Source organism: Hyperolius riggenbachi, chromosome 4 (assembly GCF_040937935.1).
Source record: "Hyperolius riggenbachi isolate aHypRig1 chromosome 4, aHypRig1.pri, whole genome shotgun sequence".
NCBI lineage: Eukaryota > Metazoa > Chordata > Amphibia > Anura > Hyperoliidae > Hyperolius > Hyperolius riggenbachi.
The window spans coordinates 373,051,235-373,067,774 of NC_090649.1; the positions used below are offsets into that span (position 1 = coordinate 373,051,235).

The 16,540-nt window shown below is 42.9% G+C and overlaps 1 protein-coding gene across 7 annotated transcripts in view; it reads left to right on the forward strand.

Moving 5' to 3' along the window:
• The window catches only part of ADGRG6 (adhesion G protein-coupled receptor G6), a 236,862-nt gene that overhangs the window by 37,317 nt on the left and 183,005 nt on the right, over positions 1-16,540 (forward strand). The window lies entirely within an intron of this gene.

Consider the following 16,540-nt stretch of genomic DNA (forward strand, 5'->3'; position numbering starts at 1 on the left):
GCCTGGATCGCTCCCACGCCGCTATCCTCCGCTTCCTGGATCCGCCGGTACCGGGTCCCGTCACTTCCGGCGGACGCTGACAATTGGCCGCATCACAGGGGCTCCCAGCATACCATTATGCGTGCGGCTGCGCAGTAGGCAGCCACACACGTAATGGTATGCTGGGAGCCCCTGTGATGCGGCCGACTGGCCGAAACTACGGGACCCAGAACTGTCTGATACAGGAAGCAGAGGACGGCGGCGTGGGAGCGATCCGTGCGTATGGGGCTGGAGGTAGCCCCAGGTATGTATAAAATCTTTTATCTGGCGTCTCTGGTTCCCTTTAACGGCTGCCAGGGGCTGGAGGAAGCCCCGGGTAAGTAGTACTCTGGGTAGCATTACTTGCTTGATGACTCCTTTAACCAAAGCAGATATTATGCCCCCAACACAGCATGTGCAGAACTATAAGTAATACATGTTGTAAGTGGAGGGCCGGTGATGAAGCCTCAGGGGGCCGCATTCGGCCCGCGGGCCTTAGTTTGAGGACCACTGGTTTAGACAATCGGGGAAAATAAAACATAAGTGGATCTTTTTTCCAAAGTTGTATTTGTTATACTAGGCTAGTGGTATTGTTTTTTTTTTTTTTTGTGTGTATTTTTAGGATGTTATTAAATACACTAGTGACCTTAGGTCTGTCTACGCGGGCCTGCGCGCACCCGCCCGTCGCGCACACGTACGCACGCACACCTGGCCGCCCGCTCACACACCCACCTGGCTCCGTCCCTGTCCTCCTGTCTGTGTGAGGCTGGGTCCGTGCTGCGCACATGCGCAGTAGCAAAAAAGCACGGACCCAGCTACACAGAGACAATTGTCCCTGCTGTACACAGGGACAATTGCCTATTATATAGGATAGCACCATTTACATAAATCTCCACTTCAAAAGATACAGGAGTATAGCTTTTGTATAGAAGTCAGTTATTGTTTTGTTATGACTTTGGCTACTGGAATGCCTAGATTATCATTATACATTTTCTAATATGCCAGCATCTTCTGCATCGCTTTACAAAGTACACAATCCTGCCACTAACAGACCCTTGGTGGGACTCATAATCCATTCCCTATCGTAGCCAAAGCATAATGTCTATATCATAGTCTAAGGCTAAGTAAACCTATTAGTATGTTTTGGGATGTGAGGATAAACATGAAAAGGAACTTGAATGCATACACTGTAGTAGCTGGAGATCTCTTTGTGAGGCTACACTGCGCCATAACATAGTTACATGAAAAAAGGCATCTGTACATTAAATTAATCCAGAAGAATTGCTTTAAAGCTGAATACTCTAAATACTCTAAATACTCTGATCCAGAGCATGGCAAAAAAAAACTTACAAGGCTTAGGAAACAGAAATCCGCACTCCTTCAATTTAGATAAAATTGCATATCTTTTATTGAAGATCCATGTAAACAGCACAGCGCTTATGGAATGACATCATAGACGACATAGCAAAGGAGCTGACGCGGTTCTGACCCTGCTGTTCAGCACTGCACAGCTCAGCGGTACCAATAAGCCTTATTTCCAGTCACCTGCAATACATGTATCAACTGCTTGCTTTGTTAAAGTTTTACCTACCGAGTATTGTCCTTCACATAGACCTCTTAAATGATGTTAGATGACATCACTTTGTTTTTACTCTTTCAGCTGTTTGTTTTGTTGGTCACATGCCTTAATAAATCAGCAGCATGATGTGGTTGACTCAGTGTCTGAGGGGCAGGCAAGTTACACTGGAAGCTGCAAGGCTGAACTGAAAATAGGGATGTCACCTCATTAAATGTACATTAGTAAAGGGCTGTGTGAATCACAGGACACCCTGAACAAAATCAAACACGTTTGGCCTATACAATTAATTACATGAGGTACATGGAGAGATTCCTGGTTTAAATGGACCCATACACCTATTGAAAACTTGATTGAACTGCAGCGTTACACTGTTTGATGCAGTGCAACACTATGGGCCATCGATCATTCTCCAATGGCTTAAGGCAGGGAACACACACTTGTCTTTCAGATTTCTGTGTGCGTTTTTCTGCATTTTCTGCACACCAAGTGTGTTTCTATGTAGAAAAACGTGCACATTTTTTTCACAGCTAATTGATAAAAAAAACTGACAATGTGTAGAATTATCATGCAGAATGTCCGTTTTTTTTTTTCTGCGCACAAAAACGCATTAAGTGTGAACTAGCCCATTGATTAACATTTCTGTGCAGAAACCGTGTGTGAAAACAGTCAAGTGTGTTCCCTGCCTAAATCTTCCATGCGATCCAATCAATATTTTCAATTGAATTAAGGTCCAAATCAATTGGAAAAAAAAGTGTGTGGGTAACTTTAGTGTGTTCCAGGGGATTTACTACAAAAAATAATTTCATGTGATGGAATATATATGCATTTTACTGTACTACCTTTTGAAGCAATTGGTTAACCTTTTGTTGATTTATTAAAAAGAAACTCTCACAAAATCCCTTGTAGCTGCTAGAATCTCATATTCTAACTTGGGAGCTGTTTTGAAAGGATTCATTTCCTCCTCAGTCGTTCTGCATCATAAATAATTAATGGTAAAATACAGTCATCAATTATTTGAAATTTAATTCAGCTGCAAATTGTCTAGGGAAAACTTGGAATGGTGGCAAAACAGCTTAAAATGAATCCGTGTGTATTCTCCATTTTCACCGAAGCTGTTTAAATGGTTAAAGCATTCAAAAATATGCAAAAATGTTTTGAATATTTTATAATAACTATATTTCTGACATTTAGGTGCTTTGCAATGTGCGTGCATTCACAGGGGTCACTTTATAGCATCAGTGTTAGAATGGACTATGTGACTTAGGACAAAAGAGCATTTAAGAATTTTCATGAAAACATAGCACAACAGCATGTGAGCTGAAAGCAGAACACTAGGAGGAGGAAATCCTGTCTTTGATAGCTTACATTCTGGAATGAAAAGGACTTCCAGATCTTTGGTCACTTTCACCTTAGATAAAGCATATCTCCAGCCAGCTACACATCAGCTAGAAATATTAATTGTTTGTGAACGGATATGATTGACACAAAACTTTGGCTTTGACTACAAGGTGGACATGTCATTCTGAGTTTTTCTTTTTAAATAGAGGGGTGTGACAGCAGGAAGGGAAATTCCAATGACTAAACTAGATGTAAATATAATCTTTTTGTAATGTCTGTAACAGCAGGCTCTGCTGGTTTTGAGTGAGAATTTGAAAAAAATATAGGTTTAATATGTTTGGACCTAAATCATTTAAAATGTATGGTACAGTATAGTTAAAAACCTTTAATGTGTGTTCTTATTATTTAGCATAACTATTAAAGCAAAACCATTACGACATAAAGTAGAATGCCCTAAATTATTCAGGATACTAACTTTTATGTTAAAGGGACTCCGAGCACCTCTCATGGGCATGCCTTTAAGCCAGACGACTTCCAATAAAGTCGTGCTATGACACCCCTGGAGGAGCCTCTAGCAATGGCCATGCGTGTCACTTCCTCTTCCTGCTTCATTCAGTGATGCACTTCTCTAACAGAGGAGACGGGTGACCCGTAAGTTATAACATAGCCAAGATGGCAGCTGCGATTTTTAAATTGAAATCGAATAACAACTATTTGGTGTAGAACGGCGATTCAGGCATCAGATGAAAGAGGAGAGTACGAGCTACAGAAAGGTATGCATCTTTAAGTACTAGTCGGAGTCTTAAAGGGAACCAGAGACGCCGGACATGGAAAAAGAAAAAAGATTTCATACCTACCTGGGGCTTCTTCCAGCCCCATAAGCCTGGATCGCTCCCACGCCGCCATCTTCCACTTCCTGGATCTGCCGGTACCGGGTCCCGTCACTTCCGGCGGACGCGCGCAATTGTCCGCATGATCAGGGGATCCCTCCATATCCTTACGCATGCGGCTGCGCAGTATGCAGCCGCACGCGTAAGGGTATGCTGAGAGCCCCTGTGTTGCGGACAATTGGCCGCGTGCTGACGCCAACTGGCCGAAACTACGGGACCCGGTACCGGCGGATACAGGAAGCGGAGGACGGCGGCGTGGGAGCGATCCGTGCGTATGGGGCTGGAGGAAGCCCCAGGTATGTATAAAATCTTTTTTCTGGCGTCTCTGGTTCCCTTTAAAGACATGCCCATGAAAGGTGCTCGGAATCCCTTTACATATCCTGATAAAGCATCAGAAACCCTTCCTAACACTTCCTATAGTTGCATATTGATGTATTTTGGTATGTAGCCCCACCCTCCCACTGAGGCTTAGCTGCTTATCCTAGGGTGTTTATTATGTGGAATTCTCCCCACCAGAGCATTCTAGGAGACCAGAGATCTTTACTACTGGCTTGCCATGTCCTGCCAGTACTAAAGATGACGCAGCCTGTGAAAAATTTCAGGAAGTTCAGGAAGTAAATCTGGGCGAGGAAAAATGTTACAATGAGCAAACACTGACTAAATCATTTATTGGTAATAAATATTATGGAAAAGCAATAGTATTTATTCCCCTGAAGTAGCTCAGCTGAGGGAGTAACTGTTGTTTCACTTCCACAATCAAACGTGCCAGAGCTCATCAGCTTAAAATTTTAATATATCGCGATTCTACTCTAGTACCATGAGTCACGCTACTGGTGTAACGTGTGGTACTGCATGTAGAAGTGAAGGTAGAGCCCTGCACTATATGTGCACTGCAGTATTACCAGTGTTTGATGAATAAACCCCACTGGGGGGAAGAGGGGTGGAGGAAGCAAGCAAATGATTTAGGGCACTAGGGAGGGAACAAGTACAGTGGAACCTTGGTCTGCGAGCATAATTTGTTCCAGAAACATACATGTAATTCAAAGCACTTTTATGTCAAAGCGAATTTCCCTATAGGAATTCATGTAAACCCAGTTGATTTAATCCACAATCCAAGAACATAAAATAGTGTAAAATAAAAATGAAAAAAAGGCTTTCACTATAACAGAATCATTACCATCTGTTGGCTCACCCCAACCGTGCGCGAGTGTGCTCGTGTGTGGTTTTAACAAGGAACTTATCCAGTGACAGTTACTTTTGAGGATTTCATGAAAATTTGACTTTGCACCGCCTCAACACTCAGATTAAAAAGAAACCGTGACCAAAAATTGAACTTCATCCCAATCAGTAGCTGACACTCTCTTTTACATTACAAATCTATTCCTTTTCACAAACTGATCATCAGGGGGCTCTGTATGGCTGATATTGTAGTGAAACCCCTCCCACAAGAAACTCTGAGGACCGTGGTCCTGGCAGTTTCCTGTCTGTGAACCTTGTTGCATTGTGGGAAATAGCTGTTTACAGCTGTTTCCAACTGCTAAAAAAGCAAGCAGCAGGGATTTAAAAGATTTTACAATGGGCAAACACTGACTAAACCATTTATACATAATTAGTGTAAAAATGAAGCAATTTTTTTATTACATTATTTTCACTGGAGTTCCTCTTTATGCACAATTAAAGAGACTCCGAAGCGAGAATAAATCTCGCTTCAGAGCTCATAGTTAGCAGGGGCATGTGTGCCCCTGCTAAACCGCCGCTATCGCGCCGCTAAACGTGGGTCCCTTCACCCCCAAACCCCCCACTGCAACACTTGGTCGCAGACTTGGTCGCTCCTGGAGGCAGGGCTAACGGCTGCAGCCCTGCCTCCAGTCGCGTCTATTAGCGGCGCATCGCCGCCTCTCCCCCGCCCCTCTCAGTGAAGGAAGACTGAGAGGGGTGGGGGAGAGGCGGAGATACGCGCTGACAGACGCGCGTGGGGCAGGGCTGCGGCGGTTAGCCCTGCCCCAACCAGGAAGCGCTCCCCCGCTGCACCGAGGGGATTTGGGGGTGAAGGGACCCCCGTTTAGCGGCGCGATAGCGGCGGTTTAGCAGGGGCACACATGCCCCTGCTATCTATGAGGTCTGAAGCGAGATTTATTCTCGCTTCAGACTCTCTTTAAGTACAGCCCTGCAGCGCCAAAGGGAGAAGAGCGGTCGGCTCAGTTGTGATGACTTGACGCATGTACACTTTTTTTTTTTTATTGTATATCAAGTCAAGATTTCGCAGAAATGTTTGCTATTGCACAGCACTCTTAAACAAAGTTACACTCCATCCAAGGTTTTACTGTACATAGTTAAGGGTGCTTAGGGGTTTGGGGAAGGATTGAGCCCATGATTGAAGAGGACTGGGGTTGGAGAGAGCGGAAAGACATGACCGAGAGATGCAAAAAGGGAGCAAGCGCATGATTTAGGATGCTTGGAAAGGAATGAATACATAATTGAGGGTGCTGGAGGTTTGTGGATAGAGCAAGGACATGATTGAGGGTGCTGGATAGGGAGTAAGCAGGTTTTTAAGGGTGCTGTGGATGGAGCAAGTGCATGATTGTGGGTACTGGGGAGGAAGTAAAAACATATTAAAAAGGTGCTGGAGATATGGGGAGTGTGTGAGGACATAATTGAGGGTGCTGGCAAGGGAGCAAGTGAGTGATTTATGGTGCTATTGAGGAGTGACTGCATTATTGTGTATGCTGAGGAGGAAACCAGTGCATGAGTGTGGGTGCTGAGGTGGAGACAAGGGCACATTGAGAGTGCTGGAAGATGGGCTGAGAGTAATTTTCATTTTTAATCAATAGAAACTATGGATAGATATTTTGGTGTTGTTTCTTTTATGGACTTTTTAGTGAATTACCAAGGATCTGGAATTTCAACAAATTTAAAAAAAATGTTTTAAAAAATTCACGCATCAGTTTGGGCTGAGAACCCTCATCAGCGACTGTGTTGTTTTAGCCCTGTAATTCATTACATCTTAAAATCTAATTAACATCTGCTACTCAGACTAGCAAGTAATACTGAGAGTTATCTCTCCTTAAGCCTTTTGACGTTCACACAGAGATTTCAGCAGACAGACTGGTCTGAACAATCATTTGCGGAGTATGTAATTCAACAGTTTCCTTTGCTGGAGAGTTGCCACACCTATGTTTTAGAATTCACTATGTACTTGATTGTTGTGGCTATTTAGAATCTGAACTAGAATGACATTAGAAGACTTAGCAAACAAAAGTTTCATTGCATATTATTTCCAAAACCTGAATATCTTCTTACTGTATTCACTTGTCTCAGGGCTTGTCATATTCCAATGTTCAAGAAAGAATCTGCCCTGAAACACTTGGCTGTATTTTTCAGAAACTTAACTTGTTGTAACATATACACTACTAATAGCATTATGTTGAGGAATATTACAATTTTGACCATGTTATCTGTTAAGAGACGATGACAAGGCTGCATACTATTCCCACTATTCAGTAACTTCAGAGTGATAATGTGATGTTGGGTGAAGTGGGGGATGGTAAGGAAACTAAAGCTGTGGCTTTATAGTGTTCTTGTTAAGGGCTCTGCCTCTGACCCAGGAGACCTGGGTTTGAAACTCAGCTCTTCCTGTTCTGTAGGCCAGCACCTACTCAGTAAGGAGGCCTTGGGCTAGAGTCCCTAACACAGCTACTGCCTACTGAGCGTGCCCTAGTGGCTTTAGCTCTGACGCTTTGAGTCTGCCAGGAAAAAAGCACATTATAAGTGTTATTTGTCTTCTCTTGACCATACACCAATACATGGCCACCAGATTCGATCATCAGATAGGTCCCTCTCTGTACACTGTACACAGATTTTCAATAGCATGAAATCCACTGAAAAGCCTGTGGAGCTGCGACCACCTACCAAGCCCTCCAGCTCTCCCCCATTTAATGTGCTTCCTTTTGCCGTGCAGAGTGTTGGCAGCAGAGCTTACTCTCACCGGTCCGATGGCAAGTTTTGTGTAGGGTTGCAATGGTATGAAATTCCATGGTATGATGACCGTAAAAAAAAAATACCTCGGTATTACAGTATATGGTATTAAACAATTATTTGGACCCGGGGGCCCCCCACATCAAATAATGTGCCCCCCACCCCAGTAGTAGGTGGCCACAGCATAGGTAGTCAAGAATAGGTATAGCCAGGGTAGGTGCCTGCAGCATAGCTAGCCAGGGATAGGTGTAGCCAGGATAGGTGGATGCAGCATAGGTAGCCAGGGATAGGTTTAGCCAGGATTGGTGCCCGCAGTAGAGAGAGCCAGGGATAGGTGTAGCCAAGATTGATGCCCACAGTAGAGAGCCAGGGATAGGTGTAGCCAGGATTGGTGCCTGCAGTAGAGAGAGCCAGGGATAGGTGTAGCCAGGATTGGTGGATGCAGCATAGGTAGCCAGGGATAGGTGTATCCAGGATTGGTGCCCGCAGTAGAGAGAACCAGAGATAGGTGTAGCCAGGATTGGTGCCCACAGTAGAGAGAGCCAGGGATAGGTGTATCTAGGATAGGTGGATGCAACATAGGTAGCCAGGGATAGGTGTAGCTAGGATTGGTGCCCGCAGTATAGAGAGCTAGGGATAGGTGTAGCTAGGATTGGTGCCCGCAGTGTAGAGAGCCAGGGATAAGTGTAGCCAGGATTGGTGCCTGCAGTTGAGAGAGCCAGGGATAGGTGTAGCTAGGATTGGTGCCCGCAGTATAGAGAGCCAGGGATAAGTGTAGCCAGGATTGGTGCCCGCAGTAGAGAGAGCCAGGGATAAGTGTAGCCAGGATTGGTGCCCGCAGTAGAGAGAGCCAGGGATAGGTGTAGCCAAGATTGGTGCCCACAGTAGAGAGAGCCAGGGATAGGTGTAGCCAGGATTGGTGCCCACAGTAGAGAGAGCCAGGGATAGGTGTAGCCAAGATTGGTGTCCGCAGTAGAGAGAGCCAGGGATAGGTGTAGCCAGGATCGGTGCCTGCAGTAGAGAGAGCCAGGGATAGGTGTAGCCAGGATTGGTGCCCGCAGTAGAGAGAGCCAGGGGGGATGCAGCAGCAGGGGGTACAAAACAAGTACTTGCTGGCAGCCAGGTCGTCCTGCACGCTGTACTAGCTTCATTCTACTTCCTGTTTGTGCATCATCTCCTTGTAATAGAGCCCAGGGGGCGTTGTTTCAGGGAAATAGGACAAGAACAGGAAGTAGATTGAAGCTAGTACAGTGTGCAGTACGACCCGTCCTGCACACTGCTTATCCTCTCTGCTGTTCGTTCACCCGCCACTACGTCGCTTCCCCGCCGCTACGTCGCTCCGCCCCTGGTAGCCCCACCCCCGAAAACCGGTAAACCGAGATTGTGCATGGTATGATTACCATGCACAATCAAACCGCGGTATATCGTCATACCGGTATACCGCGGCAACCAGCAACCCTAGTTCTGTGTCTTCTCATCTCTGCTGCCAGGGCCCCTGTACCCTGGATATATATAATATATATGTTCTTAGGATCCCTTTTCTCAAAAGATGCATATTTGATTGACTTTGGCAAACTGTTTCATTGTTGAGCACAGAAATCATGGGTGTGAGATCCTTAATGTAAACCTAATTGTTTATCCTGTAACTGTAGCTGCAATGTTTCTGTTTAAATATCTCAAGCGTAAAAAGTAACAGAATATCTTTTGCTTTTGGATATTGTGTATACAGGATACCATGTATGCCATGACACTATGGTGAATCTGTTGCACTTTTTCCGCTTACATTGTCACTGGGTATAATAGTCAACATAATAGGAGTTGAATTGCTTTCGGCAACTCCAGTCCTTTGCCTTTAAGGCACAGCTACTAACATAGAGCCACATACCATCATTATTTTCAGTGAATATGATAGTATTTTATTGTTATTTATCTAGCTTAATACAATATACAGGCAGAAGGTCATATTGACACTATGTCATACAGTTCATTTTTCATTATAACATTATGAAAAAGGAATAGAAGTTCTGTTAAGTGTCTAAGTTAAGTGTCTAAGTTAATGCAGGGCTTTCTCAGCTAACTAACTTAGACAGAATCGGAAAAATATAGGCAGTTAGGCAAAATATATAACTTTTGGTCTCATGTGTCTCATACATACCCACGTGCACGATCGCGGGAGTGCGAGCGGGAGCGCGGACAGCAGCGGCAGCGGCGGGGGGTGCATATATCTACGCTCCAGGTGGGGAACTGAAGTCAAAAGGAGCGTAGATATACTGTACCCGGGTGGCGAAGTGGTTAAAACAGAATTATAGTTACATAGTTATTTGGGTTGAAAAAAGACATACGTCCATCGTCATTCTGTTTGGGGTACCGTATAATAAACGTATTAACTTACATAAACAGGATTTCTTGTTTGCTTTTGGGAGGCAAGCCCACCACTTCCTCCAAGCATTTTAAAAGGTTTTATGAATTTTTATCCTGCGGGCGCCTCTGTTCCACACTCAAATACATCCATCGAGTTCAACCAGAGAACAAAGTACAACACCAGCCTACTCCCTCATATATCCCTGTTGATCCAGAGGAAGGCAAAAACCCTTACAAGGCATGGCCCAATTAGCCCCAAGAGGGAAAAAAATTCCTTCCCGACTCCAGATGGCAATCAGATAAAATCCCTGGATCAACATCATTGGGCATTACCTAGTAATTGTAGCCATGGGTGTCTTTCAACGCAAGGAAAGCATCTAAGCCCCCTTTGAATACAGGTATAGAATTTGCCATAACTACTTCCCGTGGCAATGCATTCAGTCTTAATCACTCTTAATGTAAAGAACCCTTTCCTAAATAAATGGCTAAAACGTTTTTCCTCCATGCGCATATCATGTCCTCTAGTCCTTTGAGAAGGCCTAGGGACAAAAAGCTCATCTGCCAAGCTTTTATATTGCCCTCTGATTATCGCAAATACCTTCTGTTTTAAGAAGCACCAAGCATTGCTTTTTTAGTTGGATGGCTTTTTGGTCTCTTTTAGTCCCCTATGCTTCCTAGAGGTTTTGGGGTTACATCGAGCTGCTTGGGTACTCTGCCATACCTGTTGTTATCCTATACTATTGGCTGGATTGTTATATTAGAACATAAAATGGATCAGTATATATTGTAGTTGCTTTCTGAAGCTGGTAATTTAACAGATTTTTTTAGTTAATTAAATGAACAAGGAAAGGAGTCAGATACAAGTCTTAAGGCTAGGTTCACGGTGGGAGTTACATTGCATTCCCTGTGTCGCACACAGTCAATGAAAAGTATGTTTTGCTGTACTGTTAATGGGGGCGTTATGGCAAACGATGCTGAATGCAGTGCATTCGGGTGCCACACTCTGACCGAATGCACCACAACGGCCGCACTGTGAACATTGAGTTGCTTTTGCATTGCAATACGATGTTCCATGTTACAATGCGGCCACTACAACGCACCGCAATTCCCCGCTGTGAGCCTGAAGCTCACCTTGTTTGCCTCCTAGAAGCTGTACATAGTAAAGGCGCGTACGCACGCCATACCGCTGGCAACGATGGGTCCGTCAGACCCTCCTGCTGGGGTCTGTTCAGCCAACAGTAGCACGTGTGTACACGCTGTCGGCAGACTGATAAGGCTGTTTCTGAATGATCCGCTTAGTGTACACACGTGCTACTGTCAGCTGAACGTCCGCTCAGTGAGAGGGTCTGAAGGACCCGTCGCCGGCAGTATGGCATGTGTACGTGCCTTAAAGCAGATCTTTGGAGATAATTAATCTTGCCATAATTGTTGTTGGGCTGGTGGAGAAATACTTACACTGAGTAATGTTGCCAAATCTGCTTACATTTATTTTTTTAAATCCCTGTATTGCTAGCTTTGTACTGCTCAATACGGTGCAGAGCTATGCTTCAGTTGATCCCTACTGCTCCTTCCCCTGCTAGCTAGATGAAACATAACCAATCACTCTTTTCATTGATAAACTATCTGAGACTTATGGGAGGTTTATTTATCGGCCATGCAGAGGTCAAAAAATCACCAGTAAAATTTCCTGTTTTACTCATCCATTTGCATATTCTTCACTAGAGGAACAGAGAGCTAACTGCCTTTTATACAGCTGTTTCCTGTTCCAGGACTGGAAGCAGATATGCACAGTAGTCATACATGAACACACATTACATTTCTAAATTCCTAATTCTTTCCTTGTTAAGTGTTACATTTTACTGAACCAATACAGCAGAAGGAAGTAAACCAAAACTTTATCTATAAAAAAAAGAACTACATGTATAGTAAAATTAATTGATTTGCAAAATACAGTTGCTGACTAGCTAGTTCAGTTGTTTATTTTTCAGATACTGATCTCATTTATCTAGATAAAAAAATGGTGATTTTTTTTTCCCCGCACTGTTTACAGCTTGATAAAATTGGGGTTCTTGTTACAGTGAGAGCAGTTCCAATCGATCAATAAAACCCTGACTTGGTACTAAACTTTGCCTGTCAGATTAGGGCTAGTTCACACTTTCTTAAAAAAAATATATCCAGAAGGGACGTTTTTTAAGCTCTGCTTAAATGGAGGATGCGGATCCTATGTTGAAAATAGGATCCGCTTCCACAAGGCCAGTCGCTGTCTGTTCTCACTTGGCTTGTTGCCGCATCTGCAACACCTGTTTTGATTGTCGCTGTGCCGTGATACTCACATGTCTCACCACCCATCACCCCTGCTTGGTCCCTAATAAACATCCCGGTGGCCATGAAATCTCCACTGGGCTGCAAAAGACCAATGGGAATCCTCAGCAAAAGGGATAATTCTCATTGGTTGATATTGGACCAATGACAATGCTCCCTGTTGTTATGGAGAATTGATCTGCTGCAGCCATTGAAGAGCCATATGCTTCTGCTGGACTCCGGGCTGTTTAGAAGGGACCAACCGGTGGCAGTGGGACAGGTGAGTGGTGACGTTATCGATGCAGGAGCGGATGTGCGGATGCAGAACGGACGGGGTGTAGAGGTGGAGTGGACTGGTTCAATCATTGCATGCGGATGCAGAACAGACGGAACGCATCTGCCTCGCAGTTGCTGTTCTGCATCCGCTCAAGTGTGAACTGGCCCATACACATAAGTAGTCTCTAGTCTTTAAAAAGACCAAAATACAGTAGTGCAAAGTAAGTGTTTTGAAGCCAAAATATTCCTTATAGGAAACTTATTGTTAAGTAAAGGTATCTTAGCCCACAAGCTATGTGATTGCCGTAGAGTTTCATTGTTAGAGATGATCATTTGTGATCACAAGAGCCAAAATTCTGCCTCAATACAAATGTTGCATAACACCGATTAAATGACGAATGAGTGCTACTTTACCACCATGCAGCAGCATATGCTTGACTAGCACATGCCACCTGCTGCATAGAACTGTTGGATCTTTGTGTGATGTGCAGTTTATTTCAGAGTAAGGGTGACAAACTCTTAATTCTACCTGTCCTATCTTTTTGAGGTCTGCAAAACCTAATACAGCGCACACTCACAAATAATCCTTACTATATTTGAATCAGTTGGGGGCTCTATCAGTCACTGTTCTAACTGGGAATTCAGACTGTTCCTTTTTGAGTGAAGCACTTTTTCTTTTGCATGGGTTCAGCTTCAGCCAAGCAGCTTGCCTGTATTGCGATCATTTGTACTTTGTTACAAGTGACACTCAATTAATGGTCAGTTTGGATGATAATTATTGAGTGTTCGAAGAGTGAATCCTGGTTCACACTGCAAGAGCTTTTTCTTAGTATTTATGATTTTAAAAGCTCTTGCTTATGCAATGCTATGGGTGATAGAAAAAGCTCTTGCAGTCACAGTGTGAACCAGCCCCTGTGGCCACACACCATGCAATTAAAAGATCCAATTTTACACCAGTTTAATAAATATGATTGGTTGTACAGAAAAATCGAATGCTTTTTTTGTTTTTGATTGATAAATCAGATTTGAAATTCCCATTTTTTTTTTCTTTTTTTGAGGTTGGACATGTTGGAAAATTCAGATCAATTTTATCAAGAATTGTATGGTATGTGATGGATTGTGAAATTGTATTCAACCAGAAAAAAATTGTATGGTGTGTGGCCACCTTTAGTCTTGAAATAGCATGAGAGAGGTATAGAGGGAGTACACTTACTATAATATAACAGTAATAGTATAAAAACACAGTATAATCCTTATTTCTGTGGACAGTTGGGCGGGCAGTAAACTGGATAAACCAAATAGCAAAAAAAAGCTTTAAAAATGGAATGACAGGATGTTTAATTTGTTCTTCCAATATGACATCATGTACTGCTGTGACATTTTTGGGAATAGTATTACTCAAGTTCACTACAGAGTACCCAAGTTTATTAATGATAAAAGCTGCCCTCAGCATCCCCCTCCACTGGTTTAACACACTGGTTAGTATACAAGCTGGAAACAAGATCCCTTTGTTCGGCATGGCAGTAAACGCTGCAGCTAGAGTACGTCTCCATGAATAATGTTCTCAATATTCTTTTTGTATTGAATGAACTTACTTTGTCCTGCAGAACTATGATTCTACAGTGGTCTTCTAATGAATTCTGCAATAGCTAGTGAATTGTGTAATATGGTCCAGTCTCTGTTCTTCAGCTGTTGTTGGTAATTAAAGAGGACTTTACTTTGCCATGTTTTATTACTCTGCTACTTTGAGTTACTTATGTGAAACATTTTAGTTAATTATATTTCTGGTTGTTTTAGTTCTTGCTACTGCCATTGTGTTGGTCTACATTGCAGCTCTGGTGAATTAACTTTACTTACCTTTACTTACCTTACTGAAACAGTGGCAAGTATACTACTTCTGCTGCTTGCTGTCAAGGGTTACATACTGTGACTTTCACAGTTGTTTTCTGAATTTTGAGCTGGACTCAACAAAGCATCTGGCCAGGAAGATGGACCTCTACCCTGTCGTGTAGTCCCACCACCTTGCAGAATATGGCCCTGGCCTTTTCTATATTCAATATAGAAAAGGCAGAGGCCATTTTCTGCAAGGTGGCTGGGCTACATGCTGGAACCTGGCTGACATGGGGCTCCGGTTAATCTTATTATACAGATGACACACTGGCAATGACAGGTCGGGTTGGTCAACAGGGTAGAGTGTCATCTTCCTGGCCAGATCTATGCACCAAAACCCAGCTGATACGGGGTTCAAGTGAATCTTATTAAACAGACAATATATTGGGGCATTCTAACTTTTAAGCATTAGTGTACCCCAGTGGTTTTTGTTTTATGTGCAGAGATGCATTTTAGCCAAACTTCAGATATAGCTGTAGAGACGCTGTTAAATAGAAATCAAAACTAGTCCTTGTTAAGTATTTGAAGTACTTTGTAGTGGGTGCAGACAGGAACAAAGAACATCTATCAGGCCCTAGGCAATGTAACTGTGGGTACATGTAAGAGTGATGTGCAGGTACTCTGCAGGAGAATAAGTGGATTCTTCCTCCATTACGCATTCTTCATGCACAATCTAAACCAGGTTTATGGGTGATAGACAACAACTCTGCAATCAGTGTGCACAACATTCTCAGTGGATTGACAACAGCTCTGCAGGGAGTGCATATGTATAGTACTACTGTAAAACTTAACATCTAGTCACCAATCTTAAATTTAACAATGTACCAAATTAATTTCATAAACAAAGGGAGTGCATACATTTGCATGCAAAATTTGCATAAACCTGCATCAATGCAGAATTATTTGCATCTCCTTGACCATCTCTACTAGTGACGATTTTATTCTTGCAGCAGAGATGTTCTTTATTATATATAAAAGTTTCCTGTGTACACATCAGATATATAGTTACAATCAGATATGTACTGTATATCTGACATTTAAAATGCAGTTATTGCAACAGCAAAAGTAACTTGTATTTTGATTGGTTTAGTTTATTTATGTGGACTAAGCACTGCTGTTACTGTATAAGTGTTATTTATGAGTTTGACTTTTATCAACATTTTTTTTTCATATTTTATTTTTTAACTACAGTTTAAATGAATTAGGAGTCTGTCAGTGTATTTTTTCTATACTCCAGGTACCCAAAAATTGCTCTGACTCCTCCACTGCAACTGCGACTCCACAGCCTTGGTATTAATAAAACTGTAGTTTACTTATTGCCTCTCTACATACAAAGAATGTTAACAGACTGGAAGAGAGCATTTTAATGTTTCAGTCTACCACTGTTGGTAGGTCAGGCATAAGCCTTTTTTAATTCTGTACATTGCCCTGAGCTATTAACAGCTCAAACGTAGACCAAGGCCTTTTGACGCATGTACTGCATAAATGTGTTGCCAAATGATTTATTTCTTTTATCTCTCACACTGTATTGTGTAGAATATTTTGTTTCAGCATGCTTTATCTGTGAATTTTTATCATATACAAAACTTGTCATCCTGTGATCTACTAAACAGTCAGTGAGAATGAGTCATGGATGACTTATAACACACAGCAGTAGCCTGGAGGGAGAAAGAGTTATGTAAGGTACTACATCCCAAGTCTCTCTGTGACTTATGTACAAGCACACTTTAGGTTTTTCTTGACTAAAATAACCGTTCACGGTCATCTTGGACAAAAATGTAGAGTGTGTATAGGTATTCCTTGATGTTGTTGGTCTGCCCTCCAGTGATAGATTACTCTTGTTAAACAGCTATTGTGGTTGCAGGACCTTCCTTTGATGTTCCCGTAGAGGAGCACTGCTTGCTCATTTCTC